Source organism: Astatotilapia calliptera, chromosome 9 (assembly GCF_900246225.1).
Source record: "Astatotilapia calliptera chromosome 9, fAstCal1.2, whole genome shotgun sequence".
Classification (NCBI taxonomy): domain Eukaryota; kingdom Metazoa; phylum Chordata; class Actinopteri; order Cichliformes; family Cichlidae; genus Astatotilapia; species Astatotilapia calliptera.
Window position 1 is genome coordinate 22,393,185 of NC_039310.1, and position 21,708 is coordinate 22,414,892.

Here is a 21,708-nt window from a genome sequence, read left to right on the forward strand (position 1 = left end):
TGAAAAACATCAGTGACAAAAAGCTTTCAAATGACTCCTCTGAAAGGGACAACAACAAAGAGCAAGTGACAGCGAGCATTTATGCCCTATTTATCTTGTTCCAAAGGCAGTGCAAGAAAGATGTTTTTTTTGCTGTTTTGTACACATGGTGTGGTAATCCTAGTGAGGTTGCAAAGCACTTTTTTTCAGATTGTAATTGTCTGGTAATTTGAGGAAATAACGGGTTTAACAAGGTTTGCTCACCGACGCAGTACCAGGAAGAGCTGCAGCCCGTGGAGTGCTACACGATTGTGCTTGCAGATAATTGGCTTGAGATTTCACACATTTACTACGCTGTCATGTTTTTTTTTGTTTGTTTGTTTTCTGTGAGGTTAAACTTATATTGACACCTGTTGAACTGCTATTGACTCGTGCTGAGAAACTTCAACAATCCACAAAGTATTACATCGCTTTCAGTTTGAGTTTGAGGCGTTTGCTTAGATTTGGTGCAGAGATTCTGGCACATATTAAGATACATTGTGAATTTACACAGCTCCAAGGGTCACTTAAACAGGCATTGTCTGGTAGAGTAATATTTGTCAGCCTGAAGAGAGATTATGTGTGTAGGTAAATCACCAGCAGCAAAAAGGAAGTAGCGCAGAAGCTGATTCGAACCAATGCTGTGTATTTTTTTTCCCTGTTTCTGCTCTAACACTGTTAACACCATGTTCTGACCTCCCTGCTTTATGACCCCGCATGGCCCAGAGACATCCAGTGGATGATAGCAAGGAGTGAGCAGCAGTATTTGCCCACCCATTTGTCCTATTTTTCCCTCTGTGCTGTTGCAACTTTTGATGAATGAGCCGGGCAGTTAGGACACCTTTCCCCTTTCTCCGTCACGCACAGTAACTGGGCTGTTAAACCACGTGACTCTGACCAGAGGCTGTTTGTAACTGCGGACAGAACTCGGTCTCGACACACCGGATAAGAGTGTAATTATCCGGATCGGAGCCGATATTGTGAAATGAGTACATTGCATGATAGGATCCCAGACAGGGTAACACATTTGGACAGAGTAGATCCAGCTTGAGGAGCGACACATTTTTATTGTCACAGGTTCTGACAGATGTCATTTGTTTTCAAGTGTCATCATGAAGCTCAAGGTGTCTCCGAGCAGTGACTGATTTTGTACTCAGCTGTGATAGCAAGAGCAAGAAGAGCTTAGCTCACACTTCCAAAAAAATCTGTTTTCATGAAGCATGTAATAAAACTTTGATAGAGTATCTGTCTGTTGCAGGTAAACAAATCAATGAATATGAGACAATCGATAAAGCAGTGAGCGATAGTAGCTCTGATAACTGCCACCCTCCGTTTAGCTCAGGTAACTACGTCTGCCTATCTCTGTATATTTGTTTATTTATGTTCTACGTGTCGACACTAAATTGAAATGTAGTGTCTCTATCCTGTGTACCTAAATAAGATTTAAGTCAATACTCATTTGCATCTTTTGCAAAAACAAAACAAAACAAAAAACTAATTTGCAAACTAGTGTCAGCTTTGGTAATATGGCTTTTAAAAAATAGCATAATGAGAATAGCTACATGGACTGCAATTCTCACCAACTTTATCCATCTGTTTTCTTGTCAGACAGAAATCTCACATATATAATTCACAAGTTTTTATGTTGGTTTGACAAAAAAAAATTGGTTTTATTTAGCTTTTTTGCTGTTATTTAAGCCATTTAATTCACAGATTTTCCAATTTCTTTGTGTGAGGCTTGATTTTCCTTTTCAACACAAAATAAAACAATTTGAAATATTTGCTTTCAAATTGTTTTCTTTGTTTTTTTCAGATGGAAGATCCAAATAAAGAATAAGGGGATGGACATCTGATGGAAATCCAGATGTCTAAGGTCTTATTTTACTATTTTATTTGTGGATATGCAGAATAAACTACCATATGCAAAATATACTTGACATATGGATGACTGTGCAAACGTTTTGAGTCACTGCTCATTTTTCAGGAAATAAGTGCAGTGATTCATCAAACATATGAAAACATATTTAGAAAAATATACAAGGCAAAAAAGCTTGAAATTCAGTATTTAGTTTTACCACCTTTATTCTTCAACACGGCATTAACTCTTTGTCAAGATGATCCCACACTCCTTTAGTAATGTTGATGTCCGGGCTCTGGGGAGACCAATCCATGACTGATAGCATTTCACTGTGTGCAGTACTTTTGTTGTACAGGCGCTGTGTTTGGAATCATTGTCATGCTGAAAAATGCCCATTAAATGCTTTTCAGATGACACTACATGGTAAACTAAAACCTAACTTTACTTTTCTGACTTCATAGCTCCATCAAATTTGAAAACATCCCAAACACCACCAGCTGAAATTCAGCCCCAAACCATGACAGAACCTCCACTGTGTTGTACAGATGGCTGTAGACACTTACTGCTGTACCTCTCTCCTGACTTCCTCCATATTTGAACCAAATTTGTCACATTTGGATTCATCTCTCCATCGGACCCATTGCCAGTGATTATCCATTCAGTTTTTGTGTATGTTGCCATACCTCAACCTTTTCTCTCTGTTTTCTTTCCTTAAGAATTACTTTTTGAAAGCCACACTTCCACTGAGATCGTTGCTAATGAGGCTTTGGTGAACAGCAGATGAAAGCAAAACTTTGAAAGGTCTTTAAAAGCCTGGAGAACTATTGGTCAAGACCACATTAAAATTTACAAAAGAGTCTGGCTACCTGGAAGGAAAACAAAAAAGAAAGGAGAGGTGGCTTCTGAGTTATGCACATTACTGTAAATGCTTTCCGCACTGACACAAACAACCTTGTTTTTTCCCACGAGAAAGCAGTGACATTAAAATGTTCATAATTACCTGTTTCACATATCAAAATTCCTGTTTGCTAGTCAAACATTTCACACTTGCGACTGTTGCGTTTGATCTTTCTCTATAAGCTTGGCTAAGACTCTGAATGTGCAGGATTATGGGCGGTTCCCATAATGACATTAAGAGATGTTTTATGTAGTTGATTCCTTAAGCAAGGTGCTCAGGTCTTTAGGTTTGCATTTCTAAAAACAAAAAAAAAAAAGTTTTCACCTTTTTTTAAGGTGAGCTAAGATTAAGAAGCAACAGAAAAGATGAAGTGACACTTTTCTTCAGACTCAGAAGTACAGATGTAAAACACTCGCCTTAAAGGTGAGAACAGAATCTGTTGAATAACTACTTTCATTTCAGCCTGGCTTTACACAGGGACAAAAATAATCGAATATAAACATGTGAATTGTGCAATTATCTGCACAAAGAAAAGCACAGAGACGCATTTCTGTGGATGTGCCAAAAAGCTCATTAAACCAACAGCCTAATCAGACCCAGGAGACGTCAGCTTTGCTTCTGCTGTTTGCCTATCACCTCATTCATTATCGGACGGTTCTGCGACCACATGTTACAGCTGTGCTGCTGCCTCTCGCAGCGATAACAAGAAAGCAATGTCACGGCCGACGCTGGATGCATTGCACGGAGGAGTTTGTGCCTGACAACTGAAATGTCTTTCCCCTTACTTTCAAGTTACTTGCCAAAAAATGTAAATGGACCACTAAAGGACTAATGCAGGCTCGCAGATCTCAATGGGATGTCGGCTTCATTAAGAAAGAAAGGATTTGCATAATTTGGTACAGTGGCGTGGAGTATGTATGTAGAAGTCAAGGAATACACAGAGGGGTTCTTAATTCATAATGAGCTTAGCCTAAAGACGTTTTTGAAATCTGAACAGGGGTGATTTTTGACATTAGCTAATGCTGTGCTGGAACAGGAATACAAATTAAGTAATGAGAATGCGTTGGCTCACTCTAAGTATGGGTTTGAGTTTTAGTTGAAAGCCATTGCATCTAATGATGAGTGTAGGGACACACCTCATACATAGAGTATCTACATTTTACTGCAAGTGTAATAAAAACTGAAATAGTAGAACATTATGTGAAACAGAAAGAAAACAGAGATGTTTTCTATTGGTAGACGAGATAAGAACAGAAAAACGTTACTTCTAACAGAGTAAAAGTGGAGGATCTCTTATGCCCAATTACCAATCAATAACAGATTAACTTTGAATGGTATCTGGTGACCCTGGGATCGCTCTTGTTCTGCAGAATAGTAGTTTCCAGGCAAGAACTTGGATTTTCTAAAAAAAAAAAAAAAGAAAAAAAAAGAAAAAGGGCCTTTGAAGCTAATTAAATCTTGCCTTATTGTGTGTGGGGCACAGCTGTAGACTCCTCTGCTTTGGGCAGAAAAGCCTGGGAGTCGCCTAGATCCATCCATCTTCATCCTTGTCAATTATGCCGTTAGTGGGCTGCACATCTTCATTTCCAATGTGGGCAATGTCTCAAAGTACTTCCCAAAGTCACAGTAATCCAATTATATTCTGGCATTCACTATGATACAGACCATTAGAAAAGGCTTAATCAATGTGAGGTCTTCATTAAACTAATTTATGAATATTCATCCTGACACTCAATCTTATACTTTATGGGAACTTAAATCGAACCATTTCCCCCTCTGGCGTCATAACATAACCTGGCTTTAGTTTTAATGGTTGCTCTTTAAATTGAGGGTAATATATTGTATTAGTAAGGTAATATGAAGCACTCCCCACTTTACACACTGTTTAATCCACTGATGATACTTCACAGTCAGGCCAAACACAAAAGGGAACTTTTAGATCTGTATGCTTTTGAACCTTGGCTGGTCCCACTTTGGTGTTTCCACATTTACTCTTCCAGGCACTGTGCATAAATAGCTAATTGCTTTATAACCCTCAAACTGGTTCTCTCAACAGAGAATAACAAGCAGCCAATAACTCACTGGAGGCCGAGTATCCATTAAAAGTGCGTCCCCCTTTACCTTCAAGGAGACCAAACACACTGAGTGCCCTAAAAGCAGTCTCTGTTCCATAAAACAGAGAAGAAGCTGCCAATGTCGATTTCAACATAAATTACTAACTCATTGCATTTGGCAGTCCCGGGCATAATTAATAAACTATGACAACAATTTAAATAGTGCGTTTCCACAACACTGTATATAATCAACTGATTTTAGTTTGGCATTTTGGGAAAAAACGTTCTTTCTCTACAATAAATATGAAGCTTCAGGCAACAGATGGTAAGCTTAGCAGGAATTCAAAAAAGAGACGGGAAACTGCCTCATTCAAAGCATAGCCTGTATGTAAAAGATGGCACACACCTGTAGACGTGAAAATGAAGCCTGTGTGGAGGTGCCTTAAACCTACATTCACTCTAATGACAGAATAATTATTAAAATTACAATATAATAAGAATAATAATGAGAGTAATAGTGTTTACTATTACTACTACGAAGTCTATCAGAAAATGACTCTACAGCTCACTCAGCTGAATTTTAGCATTCAGTTTTCATTATTACAGATTGATGGTTATTTCTGTTAATGTTACCCTATGTACAATGTAATAAAGCAAGATATGATTTGGTGCATGGTTACAGCATGAATGAAATGTAAAAACAGCAATAGCCTAAACAGTAGCTACGAGGCTTCAAAAGAAGAAGGGTGATGTCATAATAGCTGCTTCCATCTTTTATATACAGTCTATGCCAAATTGGGAAATACAATTATTCTACCAGGGCCTCTAAAGCTCATGAAATATTTTATCTTCAATTCTTTACCCTTTATACAACCATGCATCAGTGTTATTTTGGTGAGCAGCATTTAAACTGGTATAAACTGTCTAATACAGTTAAATAACTCCAGCCGCAGATTGTAAAGCTCCTTAAAAGTGAATTTCAGCAGCTCTGCTGTCTGTTCAATTTGTCTGCCACTGCAACTGTACTTTCTGATTAGTAATGTGAAATTGTGAAATGGAACCACTTAGTCTCCTCATTTGCATTTCCGGGCAAATTTTAAATGTCAGACATAATAAGTTCAACTCTGATGGTTTTAAAACACAGCTTATTATGCAAACTATGTTTGTTCCTCTCTCGGATCAGAGCCATCTCATTGAAACGAAGATGTTGTACCCTTCCACTAAGCTGCCACGCCGATTAGAATTCATTTATTTTATGTGTGATCATTTGTGGCATTTTATTTCTTCTGAAATCCTTTAAAAGTGATGACAAGGAATTAATTTAAAGAGGATAAGAAAAAAAATCGTACTTAAGTGTATTGATTTCTGCAACGATTATCTGTAAAGAGGAGGCAATATTCTGTTTCTTCCACTTCACATTACGTGCATCACTTTAGAGCAATGCTGGCCATTTCCTTTGCTTGACTTGAATCACATTTCTACATGAAGCTTACAGACTGTAACAAAAATCACATATATAATAAAGTCTTACTGTCTAACCAAATAATAAATCAATGGTATAACTCCTCCCCACCCCAAAACAAAACAAAAAACAACAACAAATGACCCTTATTATTATATATCACAAGAAAAATAAAAACAATAACTTTGGTGTTTTCATATTTCTTTCTGTCTGGTTTATTTTGTAGAGATCGGCAGCATGTAAGAATGGTGATAAAATGTAGTTGCAAGTCAACCCGTGAACAGTAAAACAGTAACAGCTCCACCTAGTGGCTGTAAGTCAGTAACACAATACCTATATAGCACCTAACTGGACTAAAGCAGTTATCGCCTTCTAATTCTTCCTCTTGTGCTACAATAATATGGAGCTTGCTGATAGTGAGATTCTTTGAGTCTGCCAGGCTGCATTATTATTCTGCAGACAGGTCCAGTCGCACAAACACAGAGAGACAGTGAACATTTCCACTCAGTCTGATGGTATTTTCTGTATTTTTAAGAATTAAATATAGTTTCCAAAAATGACCCCATCATTTAAAGTCATTTTCTGCATAATTATTTTGCCAATTATTGTGGCAATTGTGACAAACATTCATTACAAGTCTATTTTTATGCATACAGGTGATGAGCGTTGAGTTTGCACTTGCACAAAAGGTCCACAAGATGGCATTGCCATCAAACAGATAGTACCTGGTTGGTTTAGGTACAGTGTTCGGTGATTTTAAGTTGTGACACAAACATCTAGTTAATGACCTTTTGCTAACATTGCCTGTTGAAACCAAAGACATAATTGAAGGCAATAATTAAACTAATCCCATCCTTTCCTCTAATGCTTAAGGCAGAAAAAACATAGTTTCATGCAATGTGATTGTCACTTTATCTTAAAAGACTGAGCGATAAATGATGATGTTTGGAAAACCTTTACATGCTGACTTAGTAATTTCCAATTGCTGCAGGCGCTACATGTTTCTCTCTCTCTCTTGCTCATAAGTACCACTTTTACCTTACAAGTGAAAAAAAGGAGGGAAAAAAAAGCACTGACTCATCTCCTACACACTGTAAGTCTTATTACCGTAGTTAAGATAGGTCAATACACAATGAAAAGACCCAGAACAGTATTCAGAGCAAATTTGTCATTTGATGTGCCGGGGGAGGGGATATTGAAACCTTGGCTGCACATCATTCATTGATCTGAACAAGCTACTGTGCAAAACATAGTATTATATCATTATTTGGGATAATATGGTCACCCTTTTTGCATTTCTGCAGACAAATCACTATCCTTATATTATAACAAATGCTACTGATCAATGGGCTTCTTTATTATCTCTTTCCCTCTGCTCATGAACAGCTTTTTTGTGCCAGTAGACAGAGCAATGCAGAAAACAAGCTCCATGGGAGAGCATTTGGATCCTACTGTATACACGCTCTGGCCAGTTAGCTTCACTGTGGGTACCACTGGAATGTTTCCTCGAGGACAAGTGTAACTAGAAGGTTAGGCGAAACACTGAAAGTCATTTACTATCCCTTTATTTGATACCATATTCTGCTTCCATCAAAGAGCTCATGAGTGACAAGGACAAGAACTCACTGTGTTCATGTCTCATTCTGAACCATTTTCACCTATGTGATTTGCTTTTTTTTCTTTTTGGAAAAGGGGGGTTGGGTTTGGGGGTGGTGACTGAATTGCAGATGTCAGTATAGTCATCACCTCTGCAGCTGAAAGGCGGGGAACAGACAAGGTTAAAGCTGTATTCGTTGGCGAAAAATGAAAGGCTGCTATATAAACCAGTGTGTTTATTAACATTTTAGGACTTGCTGTCCATCAGTTCTTCTACTGGACCATTGAATCATGTAATTTCTGTCAGGGGTGAAAGATGAGAGGCTAGCGAAGCGGGATGGCAGAGCTCACTGGTTTCACAAGCACTCAGGTAAGGGCTGTGGAAATACAGCCACTATAATCACCTCTTGTATGATAAGTGTAGAGAAATTGCTTGCTTGAGAGTCTTTCATTTCACATTCATTAGAAAGGTTCTTAAATTAATGATGCACTGACAACTATGGCTACCGATAAGATGCAATAAACAAGCCAGGGATATTTATGACACTGAGGTAAAGTTTATCACCTACAGTGAAGCACATGTCACATGCACCGGGCTCATGCACACATGACATACAGTAGGCACGGTTTACTGCCCTGGTCTCATACCGTAATTCAATTCAATGCAGAGCACTTCCAATGCACTACAAACACCCGGTAGTACAGTATATTTCAGCAAGGCCTTTAAAGCTAACCTAACAACATGTTTTATTTGGCTAACTGAAGATATCAGCCTTTTAGATCTGTTTTGAATATTTGCTAACTTTTAAGCAGCCGTTTTTTTTCAGAAAAACTGGAGTTATTTAAACTTTTGGTTGCAGGACCGACATCATCACCTCATGAAGCTGTTGCATCAAAACTGCTTGTCAGCACTTGCTTATTAACACATCCATCACACTACAACGTCATTAGCATTCATGTAGATTCTTATTTCTTGCAATCTGGGAAATGAAAGTCAAATGTTCGCTCCCTTCTCCATTCTGTTTATGTCTTCACTAACTCCTCAGGCGAAATACCCTCCCCTGGAGATTTGCAACTTAGGCCTTTCTGCAATTCACTTTCGGGGAGGCAGAGCATACAATTACTTAATTAATTAATAATTTAATCAACACAATAACCATTATGATGAATAATTCAGATAAAGTCATTTCTTTCCAACCCCACCAAAATTATAAGAGGTGTTTGATGTTTTTCAAACCACTTCAGCCTTCCTGTCATATCATACTGGACCATCTGAACCACTTCATCTTCTTTTCTTGGTTTTTGTTAATGTGGCTAAATTTTAATTCAGTTACAGAAAATTGCAGGGGCTGAAATGAAATCATTTTCTTTTTTTCATAAACATCCTTGTTAACCTGTTCTTAAGGTCTGGTGTAACAGACGAAACAACATAAGCATCTTGTTCAAGTGCAAAACAAAATGAAAGCAATAGCAATTAAAAGACGAGCCAGCAAATGTTGCAGAAAGCAATTAATGAAAAGAAGAATTTCATTCCAGAAGGCTCAGTAATCCACACAATCAAAGCAGCAAAAAAGGAGAAACAAGTGACACAGAATTCCTCTAAAAAGTCATTAGGCTTGTCGAGTCAAACTTCACAAACACATCTATCCATACATTCATTTCCTTCCACTTATCCCACTCATGATCACAGTTGGACTGGATCCCAACAGTCACAGGGCCAAAGGTGGGCTAAAACCCAGGACAGGTTGCCAGTCAGTTTCAGGGCTAACACAGAGAGACAGACAACCATTCACAGCTAATTAACGTAGCACCATGCATGTTTTTGGACTTCAGGAGGAGCAAAGAAAAGCATAAGCATGTGTAGAACTTCAAACGCCACAGCCAGTGGATTCAAACCCAAGACCTTCTTGCTGTGAGACAACAGTGCTAACCACTGCAACACTACGTGGTCCCGAAGACATCTATGACCTAGAAAAAACCTTATATTCAAGGCCCATAAATGTAATAATGCTAAGAGCAAGTTCAAGATCAAACACACGAAACACAAATCTCAGCCGTCAATTGACGCAGAACGCCTGCTTCTGGAGCCTGGTATGCGGCTCCTCTGATGACTTGGCCCAAGCAAGTTCAGCAAAGCCAGGATATCTGTCTGTTATCAGACTTCACTTACCCTAACATCACAAATCAGGGTCACACAATTGACATCAGCTCAATAAGCAAACCCAGAGTTTCCCAGTCTAGCTACAGTATGTTCACATGGAATGGGTGGGAGAATCTGACCAATCACAAACATGGGTAAGACCAATGGCAACAGAGTGACTATTATATAGACTACTATACAAAGGAAAATAAAGAGAATTAATTGAAGCAGTCAAAAAGATAATACAGGCGACACAGAGACTGTGTGTGTGTAAGATAAATATATCATTAAAATATTAAGTTTGGAAAAGTGCTACTATATTATATACATAAACTCTTCTTTAAAGAAAGAAAACGTGATGATCCATCTGTCACGTTAAGAGATATCACAGCTCTGATCTTTAGGAGGATGCTCATAAGAAAGTTTTAGCCTTTCTGTGTTTTCCTGATTAATAGTGTGAGCTAAAGTTTAAAGAGCATGTAAAAAACATAATTTAAACCTAGTAAATTTAAGTGCAACAAGTACAAAAACACATAGGCACCCTGCTGGAGATGCATATATTGATAGTAAAATGTTTGGAAATTGTTTGCAGTTAACAGCTGGGAAAAACAAAACAAAACAATTAATTAATCAAATGTAGAACAATGTAGCTTCTAAGAATTCATATTTCTGATTGATGCTCATCAGAGGAGTGAAAATAATGAAAAAGAAAATCTGAAAAAATCTTTGCAAACCAATATAGGAAGAATCTTCCGGACACTGACTTTTTTTCCTGGAGAGGACAGTGTATAGTGACTTTTTGTACCTGTTCATCTCTCATCAACTCCAGAGCAGATTTGATCTGCAGCGTAAGTTACCATGGTGATGTACCTCAGTAAGAAGTGAACCACTCTCACAATACTGAGGACCCCACGGTTAAACCTGTGGCTACCTCGATAAAGCCAAATCCTGCTCTGATGGCATTCACGAGTTGTTATCAAGCCCTCTGAGGTGTGGCGGACAGACCTGAAAACAAAGAGCGAGAGGAAACTGCCTTTCAGGGAGAGGCCAGAACTCAACTAACGTCCACGAAATAACCATTAGCAACCTTCCCAGTAAATGTCAACATGTAGCAATATGCAGTGTAAAAAGATTGTTATACTCTACACAAAAATTCTATCTGATGTCATCAGGTTAAACTTTAAGAGATTGCAAATACTTTTTTCACAGTTTTTTTTTTTTTTTTTGCTTTTTCCAGATTTCTAGGTTAATCAGGAGACTCCAAGGAAACAGTAACATTTTTGTTTATAAAAAAAAAAAAAAGACAAGCTTGAATAGAGCTCTTTTTGAAACTGCAGGGCTGGTTGATATTTCAGCATCTTCAAAGTTGATTCAGTGTTAACACTTATTTAAGTATTTGAGTCCAAACAAACCTAAAACAAAACCTTTAAAAAAGCTGTAATTTCATAAACAATACATATTTGATATTTCCAGATTTTGCAAATAAAACTTGTTAAATACCCTTTCAGATTCAAGCACATTTCAAGTGTTTTCTTTCATGATGCAACCATGTCTAGTCAAACGAAGTGGAAACTGCAAAGTGCCTTCCTTAGCTGGATAAATGGAATCTGAAGTGAACATTATTAAATGTAACACAGACACTACAAGGATGTAGAGTGGTGGCAGAGCTAACATTGTTATGCAAATCAAAAGTAGTCGCTATCAAAAGTACTCGGCGTACATGTGGCTTAAAATGATCAGAGATGTGAATAAGATGAGGGAGTGCGATGCATATGCAACTGCATGACACTGAAAGTGCAAGATGTGATTTTGAGTTTAGAATCAATACGCCTCTTTGTAGCTGTCCCTGGTATACACCCAACAAACAAACTTGATTTGCTCATGCCCTAAAATAATAATAATAATAATACATAATGCATCAGTGCATGCCACATGGATGATGCCAAGAGTACGTCCCACTTCATTAATTCATCCATAATGAGTTTTGCAGCATGTAGGAGCAACTACCTTAGAGGCAGCCCCAAGAGTCAGAGCTAATTAAATCAGAATCTTAAATCCCAATCTACACACATCTGCCTTTGTTTGCAGAGTAAAAAAGCACAAATGAGCTCCGCTTGCAGAAAATATACACGCTGTCTGTCTCAGTGACACAGATGTGGACAACTGAGGACACAGTTCTGCACAGCATTGGCACTCTTTTCTGTCCTAGAGTCCTCTCTTTCTCCACAAACTGCTGCAACCCTATGGATATACAAACCAGTAGGTGTCTCTGTAACACAAATAAATCCACTATAATTAGGTAAACATTTTATTGAAGTTCCACTGATTATGTGTGTGTATGCGTGTGCACATATACTCGCTTCAAAGCTGAAAACACAACTTAACACAAAGTTCAAGTGTGATGCTCTTTGTCGATCTGTTTCTAAAAAGTGTGACTCACATCTTAAGTTTGCAGGAGCTAAAAAAAGCCAGTATGGATCGTCTCGCTGCAGGTGCCTGAGCAAAGCAGGGTTAATCTCCAGCTGTCTTTAGTCACCACAAAGACCTGCTGCCAGCAATGAAAGGACTGTGATTTGTGTGCAGTCCAACAATTGTTATTCTCTCCCAACTTATTAAGCAGTTGGAGCATCTCAGATACTCAGCATAGTTGCAGCTTTGTCTGCTTTCACACGTCTCATGATTTTCAGACCGGCCTGTAGAGAGGTGAAGGTTTTGGGGGGGAGGGGGTGGAATGCATCACATTGCATTCAGATTTTCTTTTACTATGGCCTCGTAAATTTCACATCGTATTTCTTTTGATTCAAGGCTTGCATGTGTTGCACAACATCACATCAGACTCTATGCATATGCATGTATAATGTTTATTGAATGAGCAAACTGCTTCGACACAATTGTAAGCAAAAATTTGGAGCGTCATGTGCTTTAAATTTGTCTTTGCCAGCTCCCAGTGCCAAAGAGAATCTACGAGCAGGGTTAAGATTCCCATCTCACATGCTCTCAGTGAATACTTGAGCGCGGTTTATCTCTGTAAGAGGAGCTGTCTTTGAGACGACGAGTCGCTGTTTGAGTAACCTAGCGCAAACGTCACAAGTCATCATTAATCACGGGAATGTGTCATGCATCACACAGAGGTGGTTTGCCGCATCTGGTCTTTAGTCATATATCCTAATCATCACCACATCAGCGTTCCAAATCTGTCCAGGAATACATTATTCAAATTTAGTTCATTAGAAAAGTCATTCCAGGCGACAGTTAAGTCCACCTAAAACTTGGAGAACAGCCCTAATGACATTATGTTCCATTGTAATTCTCTGCTCCTGCAGTGTGGATATTGTACCCATTTACTATAATTCATAATGATAAATACATTCCCCAAATATAAAGGGAGGCATGCGAAGTTAAGTGTCTTTTCATAGAGCCACTCTCAAAAAAAGAAGTTTGTAATGTTTTAAAAAGTAGCTCCGCTATCTTTCTGGTCATTTGAAAGCCCTTAATGATACAGACACCATTAGCAAGATCCTCCCGCCACTGAAATAAATAAATAAAATGTCCTTGTTATTGTTTTTCCTTCTACTACAATTTAATCATCATTATTTCCAGTATGATCTCTTTCTCAGCCATTCCAGGATGCGGTGTGTACTTTATATCAGCCTCTTATATAACTGCATGACAAATCAATCAGAAAATTGTTGTTTTGATTGTTTTGACCGATAGCCACCTTGGATCCAAACAACTAAATAACTACAACACACCGTAAAATAGCTGAAATAGAAAAGCAGGAATTTCCAACTGCGCCAATATGGCTTAAGGTATGTTTCTATTTCATTGCTGTAATGTTATTTTAAGCTTGCAGTCTTACTATTTTATATTTTATAGTTTTGTAAAAACATCAGTTGAGGTTCCCGTTGACCTTGAGTCGCTGTAGACGGAATCGCAGTGTAACTTCTTTTGGTATTATAGGTGTTTTCTCCCTGCAAAACTATCTATTCTAGACAAATGCACCCAAAGCTATACATCCTGCCTCGAGGATTAGCCAGACTTACGCTGTGGAATGCTTACCAGAGACAACGCATGATCCATCTGTCTGCGGAGAAAGTCGTCACCTTTCCCTGAACTAATCTCACATGGCTGCAACAACAAGTCTCAGTTCACCTGTTGATGGAAGGCTGGAGGCAGATTTTACCCCTGAGTCGAACATCATCTTCGCTCTATTCACCGAGGACCAGCAAAGGAGATTTCACATGGTGCATCCAGCCCCTAAGGCGTAATTTCAGAGAAGCCATGAAGTTTTGTTTTTTTTTTTTTAACTGAGTGATATACTGTTATGTGCATCTGTATTCTTGTTTGGTTTGACTTCTCTTGTCCTCTGAATCCAAAAAGCAGGCAAAAATAATTTATAAAAACCTTTTATATGAGCTTCTTATTTTGTGTTAGCTCAACTCTATGTATGACCTACTAGAACCAAAACATTTTCAAATTGAACTCTGGCCATTCAACAACAGCTATGGGACTAATTTCCATTTTCTCTGCCTGCAGTGAGAAAAAAAATACAGCTGCTGACGATTCTCAAGGTGACAAATTGGATGGAAAAGGATGCATTTGTTTCTTTCTCAGCCTGAACTAGGGATGAAATGTGAAAAATATCTATTATGTGGACAGAAGAGCAGTGCTAGTAAATTTGAACTGCAGACACTTTTGCATACATATACATAAAATGTCAGACACTGAATATATTTTATATAACTTATGAATACACAACGCAGATTTATGTGCCATTAGCGGGTTTGTGAAATACATCAGATTTAGTCAAAAACCTTCACAACAATATAGCTTCTTTTGTTTAAGATTAAGATTATTGAAAATGATACTTCATCTGCATGCTAGAAATCTGACATATATTATAGGTGATTTTCACAATATTAGCTGAATGTTCAGGTGAGAAATAGTTTCTATTTCTTAGGATAATGCTAAAATGAAGACATTCCGTTAAGGTTAATTATTAATACCATAATATTGTAGAAATACTCCATTTCATTTTCCACCAGCTTCTCAGCTATAGGAGGAGAACCAGCTCTTATCATCATGGGAAGCTTATTATCAAAGCCAGGTCAGTTTGATGCAGATGTTAGTGTCTGCTATCTCTGTGAGTTTTGTGTTCATTATCAAATGACAGACATAAAAATACAAAATGTCAGAATAGGTTGACACTCTCCTATGGCACTGTGTAGCTCTCCTCTTGTAATGCCCCATCTCCTGATATCTCCTCCACACTTCTTGAGACCATGCTGGGAGACACAACAAACCTTCATGCAGCTGCATGTATGGCTGTAGCATCCTGGGGCAACTGGACTACCTGTGTAGCCTGAATGGGCTGTAGGGTCTGTGTCGTGCTACCAGTAGTGACAAAGACAGAAGCAAAAAGCAGGGGATGAGGAGAGAGCGTCTGTGACGCACCTGCAAAACCCTTTGTCGTGTCGCTGCCTCTCCAGTGCACCTGTTGTCACTTCCATTTGCGCCAAGACAGGTGAAATGGATTTGCAGTGGTTTTTGCTTCTGAACTGGTGAGACTGATACTGTTGTAGTTTAGCTGTTTGTGATCAAGTGTTCCCTCAATTGCTTTTTTATTCTTTAGTCGTTCATATCTATGGAAAGGTGCTTTTAGGTAATGTAGTTTGCAACACATTGTGTAGAAATACCATTCTTTTCAAATCTGAAAGAATCTCTTTTTGAGGAAAAAAAGCATTTTCAGAAAGCTTAAAACAGCTCGTAAGACATTTTTGATTCATGGCTTCACTCAACAAATAATATGATAAATGATAAATGGAATTGTATACTCACACAAATTACTGAAATAATTTTCTGACTGTGTGCTTGGGTGTAAAACATGTGCAACTTTTGATATTGCACTAAACACAAACTCATTTGATTGCTAGGATTGGCAGGGTATGATTCTGCTCTGTTGTGGCCCATCAGTCTTTTACAGAAATGGTCTTAGGTTGTCACCATACAGTGTAACAGATAATAGTATTACTGTTATTGCATTGTTGCTGCCTGCGTTGGCCCAGTTGGTGTTTATTTTCCTAACACTCCATGTCCACAGACAATGGCAGTGATCCATCCTGACAGCCAGAGGCTGAGCGACAGATTCCACACAAGAGGGAACCCCAAGGTAATCATTTGCATTTGTTTTTTATTGCAATCATTAGGGCTCCCCTGCCGGGCCTCAGCACAAGTCTGTGTGACAGACCCCATGTTTTATCCGAGAGTCAGGGGAGGTATGTTGCTGGAAGCGAGCCGAAGAGTACAGTACGCTGCACTGATAAAGAAAACAGGCTGGCTACCATGCATCATAGAGACACTGACATCTGCGTATCCCTATGTGTGCTGTGTAGAGATGGAGAAATGCAGAATTTTCAGTATATGACAATCTGTGATTAAACATGCAGAGGATGTGAGGATGTTAATTATCATACTAACTTGTACTGCCAATTTTCACTTTGGATCATCACAGGCTAGTACACAATATAGCTGAAACGGTTGACAGCAACAGAGCGCGCGCACACACAAACACACACATAAAAAGCTATGGAGACAAAAGACTGAGAAATCCTTGATCAAGCTGGGCAGTGTCATGACCTCCGGTGTCCTCTAATGGAAGCCCGGAGATATCACAAGTGGTGCTTGAATGGCAAACTCCATGGCTGTGCATCAGGATCCAAAGATCACCCAAGTCCCTACTTTCCTTTAATTATCTTGGGGTCTTAAGGAGAATGGGGTAGCATAAAAAACATCCTGTTATTTAACTTTATCTGGAGAAAAAATACCTTGATAGTTACACAGCTGTCACTCTGGTGCACACTAGTTAGAAACTCCCTTTCTGTTCACAGTGTGTAAGAGTCAAATAACAGTTCTTTACTATAGTGAGAAAAACAGGTATTGCTCTGGGACTTAATAGTTGTTACCACTCCCTGTGACATCTAATTAACTGTGTTCCTGTAATTAAGTTCCTTCAGCTTACATTACCCACATTTTCAAGTGTTTTCAGTGCAACTGGGTGCTTGTTGAAATCGGTGGTAGACCAACTTTTGCTTTTTTGTGACTTGTAGCACACTTAGATATCTACCTTTGTCAAAATGCTTTCTACAGTAATATATTGGCCTGTGCAGCATATTCATTATAATGATGCCTGTCACTAAGAGACCCCTGTGGGTGTCACAGTGGATGCAGGATCAATCGGCTTTGATGGAACAATGGCAGGGCCCAAGGTGAGGTGGAAGAAGCCTCCCACGCTGGAGCCAGACTCATTGCTACAGAATATTACACTCATTCCGCTCATTACAGAGGAAACTGGTGCTTTTCAGACACCCCCCCCCCCGCTTAGTTGTGTACCCCTGCTAGCAGCCCACACAGAAACACACCTCTAATAGATGCCTAGGTCTACCCAGTCTTTCTGTCTATGTCCTCCTTATCTGTGCCCCCACGGAGGAAGACTGGCCCTTCTCACCATCGCCGCTGGTTCTCAATCAACGTGGCTCCAGCCTCCAAGACTCATTCCAATTTGGTGCCATCCCCCTGATACCAGAGCAATTACCCTCTTCTGGCCATCTACATCCCTCATCACACTGTATGCCACTAGCTTGTCACTAAGCCACCGCAATAAAAGAGAAGAACTTTCACAGTTTTAGATGAGTAATAATAAGAGAAAATACAGCAGATAGATCTACTGAATCTCATTGTGCATATCTTTATCTGTTGTGTTTACTGGGTGTTTCAATTATTTTATACTATAAATAAATATTTGTTTGGATTGGTATTGTATGCATTAAAAGTGCTCCAAATAATATTACTCAAAAAATATGGGAAAACCTGCTTCTACTGTGTGGAGCTGCAGTGGGGAGATTCAGTTCGGGTCACTGTCCCCATTTGTTCCTTCTTGCTTCTAGAGGATTCGTGGCTTCCACTAGCTAGCTGTGAAACCTCCAGACTATTACATGTGCTCTTCTCCTATATCGCACCAATTGGACTTCATGCTCACTTTGTATGAGCAGGCAGGTTAAAGTATGTTTAATCAGTGATTTAACTCATTTCAACACCGTTGTCCTTTTAACTTCGTTGGGTAATAACTACAAAGGTTTTGGGCTGCAGCTCATGTGTGAAAACACCAATAAAGATTGTTGTCAAAGAGGCAGGCAAAAGACTTTGACTAGCTCCTACACCTAAAGTATTTGTAAGAAAGCTTATCTCTTTGTCAGAATGGGTTGCAGAGATCTCCAGAATGGAAAGATGCCAGGGGTGGACAAGATTTGTGCTGAAGTAATGGGGACTTTGGATATCAAGGTGTCATGGCAGATACTTTTCTCAAATGACACTGAGACATCAGGAACAGTGGTGTTAGCCCCAGAGGTCAGGGCGGCGGTCTAAAGAAAGGCCCAGAGGCTAAGATCTACTCACACAGCCTCTTTGGAGATGCTAAGTGACTGTCAAGGCAACTCTGACTGGTTGTTGAACCTCTTCAGACCCAAAATACGAATTCAACCTCATGTCAGAAAAGTGAACCTTTTTCTTCCTTTCTACTATGTTCATGTACACACTCCTGTAAGACAGTGACAAATAATATCAGAGGTTCTGGAGAGGTTCCAGGAGTCTTAAATGCCTTGATGCTTGTGCTTTAGAGAATGACCTTCTTTTCATTTAATCAGTTAACTGAGCAGGGATTTCAGAATATGTGGAATAATGGGAAAGTCTTTGTATCCACGGGTCTTCATTAGCAGTGAGGGTAAAACTGTGACTTACAACATCTGCAATTCTCTGAAGTAATATGAGTAATGTAGAGCGTGGCAATAAATAGAGCTGTCCAAAAAGAAAAGGTAAAAAAAACAAAAACATCTTGATTTAACTATCAGTCCTTGTCTGACTAAAGTTATATTTTAGGATCAAAGGAAACTGATGGCAATGGTGTTTTCTCACTACTTTAAGTCTTTCTGACAAGGTGACAAGCTCAGCAGTCCAGGGAAATATCAATCAGAATCTGCAATCTGTTTTTCCATACTGAGGACAGCTTGTTTGGGTTCCTGGGCGCCTCGTGGTGGATCTGCAACCGTTGCAATGTCATTGTAACATTGAACATTAAGACCAGTCATGAGAATTATTGATAACATAGTTTTCCCTTTACACTTTTGGCCAGCATAACAATTAGAACATCTGTGATTTATTTAAAAAAAAACAAACCATTATATTCCACATTGTAATAAATGCTTTTGTTTTAAGCTGCATCCTTTAACAGGACTCAACACTGTGTGGCAACTCAGATGTTTAGATGGAACACTCCTATAAATTTACATTGGTTGCCTTGCTGTTTCCCTTTAGCAATGCTAGCTGTATAGCTGTTGCCTATTTTTAGCACACTTTTTAAAAGTATATATTAGTCAGTCCCACCATAACAATCTTTGACCTATTCCACTAGAGAAATCCAAAGCTACTGGCTGCATTTTTGAGTTTTCAACAACTCAATAAGTCATATCTCATAACGAAAAAGGGTTAATTAAATTTTTTGACCTGAAATGTCTCTCCCCTTCCTTCCAAGCTGGCTTTGCCTTACACACCCACGCACAGTCCACAGCAAGCATCCTCGCCTCTGTATGTTGGTCTTGAACATAATTAATCAGAAAGACAGCAAGCCAAAGATAAAAAACAACATTAGTCAAAAATTACTCTTGACCTTTCTCAGTTGCACAATAAGCCTCCCTTCTGGTTTTCAGTAAATCAACTCTAAATGAGAACACAGTCTGGAAGTTTCTCCCCACACATGATGGACCTTGTTAAGAAGATACTGTGTCCTCCACTATCTTAACCCATTTGCACCTTGTTTGCTTTGAAATTTCTATTTTTGAGAGTTCAAAGGAACAGTGTCTTTGGCAGTCTGAAAGTGAGACTCTGAGTCTGTTCCACAAGCTGTTTGAAGGATGTTGTTTTCCCCATGGAAACAGTAGGTTAAGCCACAATTGAAAACTCATTGGCACCATCTGTGCCTTAATCTTGCAATAACCTGGTTTGCCGTTTGCTTCTTGATGAGTGCAGACTGTTGCCATCTACACCCTTTTTACTGTCTGAGAAAACGATTAAATGACATGCCCTGTTTTCACTTTGCAAAGAAAGAAGCAGGACTTTGTCCATCAGATATTTCTGTCTAGTATAATAAATTGATCATGGATTTGCTGAATTAGACAGTTCTTGTATCAGAGTCACAGTAATATGACATCACAACTACTTTACACCAGAGAGCAAGCCTTTAAAAACAGCTTAGGCCTCAGTCTCTGGCCTAGACAAGGAAAATGGAGACTATTTCCCCCCCCCCCCCCCCCCCCCCAGTGTCTCACTGCTGCAACGAATATATCAAAAGGCAAAGGAAAGAGTCTCACTTTCTGCTTTGTGTAACACCTTTCACAGGTTAACCACTGCTTTGCAACTAGTTGGTGCGCGTTTGCAGACAAGTCAACCTACAAAGCAGTTGCAAGGAGGCTTCAATTCAGCACCGTATATTTCATTGTGGCCAATTTTACCTAGGGACAGCAAGCAACAACTTTTTTTTTTCCAGTGACCAGGTCACTGACTGGTTTTAAGGCTGTTGTGACAATCAAAATGACAATCAGTGTCAGGGTGACTAGCAGCAACCACATACACAAATGTAACTGTCTCCCTGGTGTGTATTACCAAGTGCAATTTTCCCTATATAACAAAGTATTCTATTTTATTCTATCTGTACAGAACTTATTCTATTTTATATTGTATTCTTATTTTGTATAGTATGTTATTCTATTTATGTTATTCTATTCTATTGTTTTTCTCTTTTTTTTCTCTTAATTTTTTTACTGCTCTTGTACTTTGTGCCGTGACCAAAAATTTGGGACTAATAAAGGCTTATCTTAGCTTAGCTTATCTTATCTTATCTTCATCAACTACATTATATATAGCTGTTTTCAGGCAGTTGCCAGCTGGTCCCTAGGTTACGAAAAATGTGGTTTTATATAGATAATATCGATAGCAAGGCTGGTTTTGGTATCCGATCAGTGCTAGCGTGATAGGGTCGATACTTTGTTTGTTTTATGTATAACTGAAATGTGTTAAATTGAGTGTTATTTTTTAGGAAATACAAAACTTATCAAACATGCAGTATGAAAAATTTGTGAACCTTCTTGAGTTGTTTAAACAGCAGACATTGAAGTGCTTTGGAGACAGGCACATTTACATTCCAGGTCCCCAAAACACAGTTTCAAAATACATAAAATGCTGAAATGTGTGTTTTGTTGTGTTAACTAATTATTGTGAAAAATACAAATCACAGTGATTTTATTGGTTAAAATGTTAAAATGTTTTCATAATTTGCAAATTGATAATGACTTATCTCATTAATCAGGATACGTTCCTATCCCTCAAATAAGCTGCCTTTATAGGTCAAAAGTATCAGTACTGCACAGCACTAATTTGCAATTTCTGTTCTTTGCTGTACACTAATGTACTTGACTTAGTATTTGAGTCACATCTGGGATCTCTGATACTTTGAAAGATTGGCTGTCCCAATGGAGCGCAATGCACATTTTTTTATTTAATGGTTTAGATAGATATCAAATTCATTTTTTTCTCTCTCTTACATTTTTGGTATTAGATGTCTTCTCATTGAAAGAG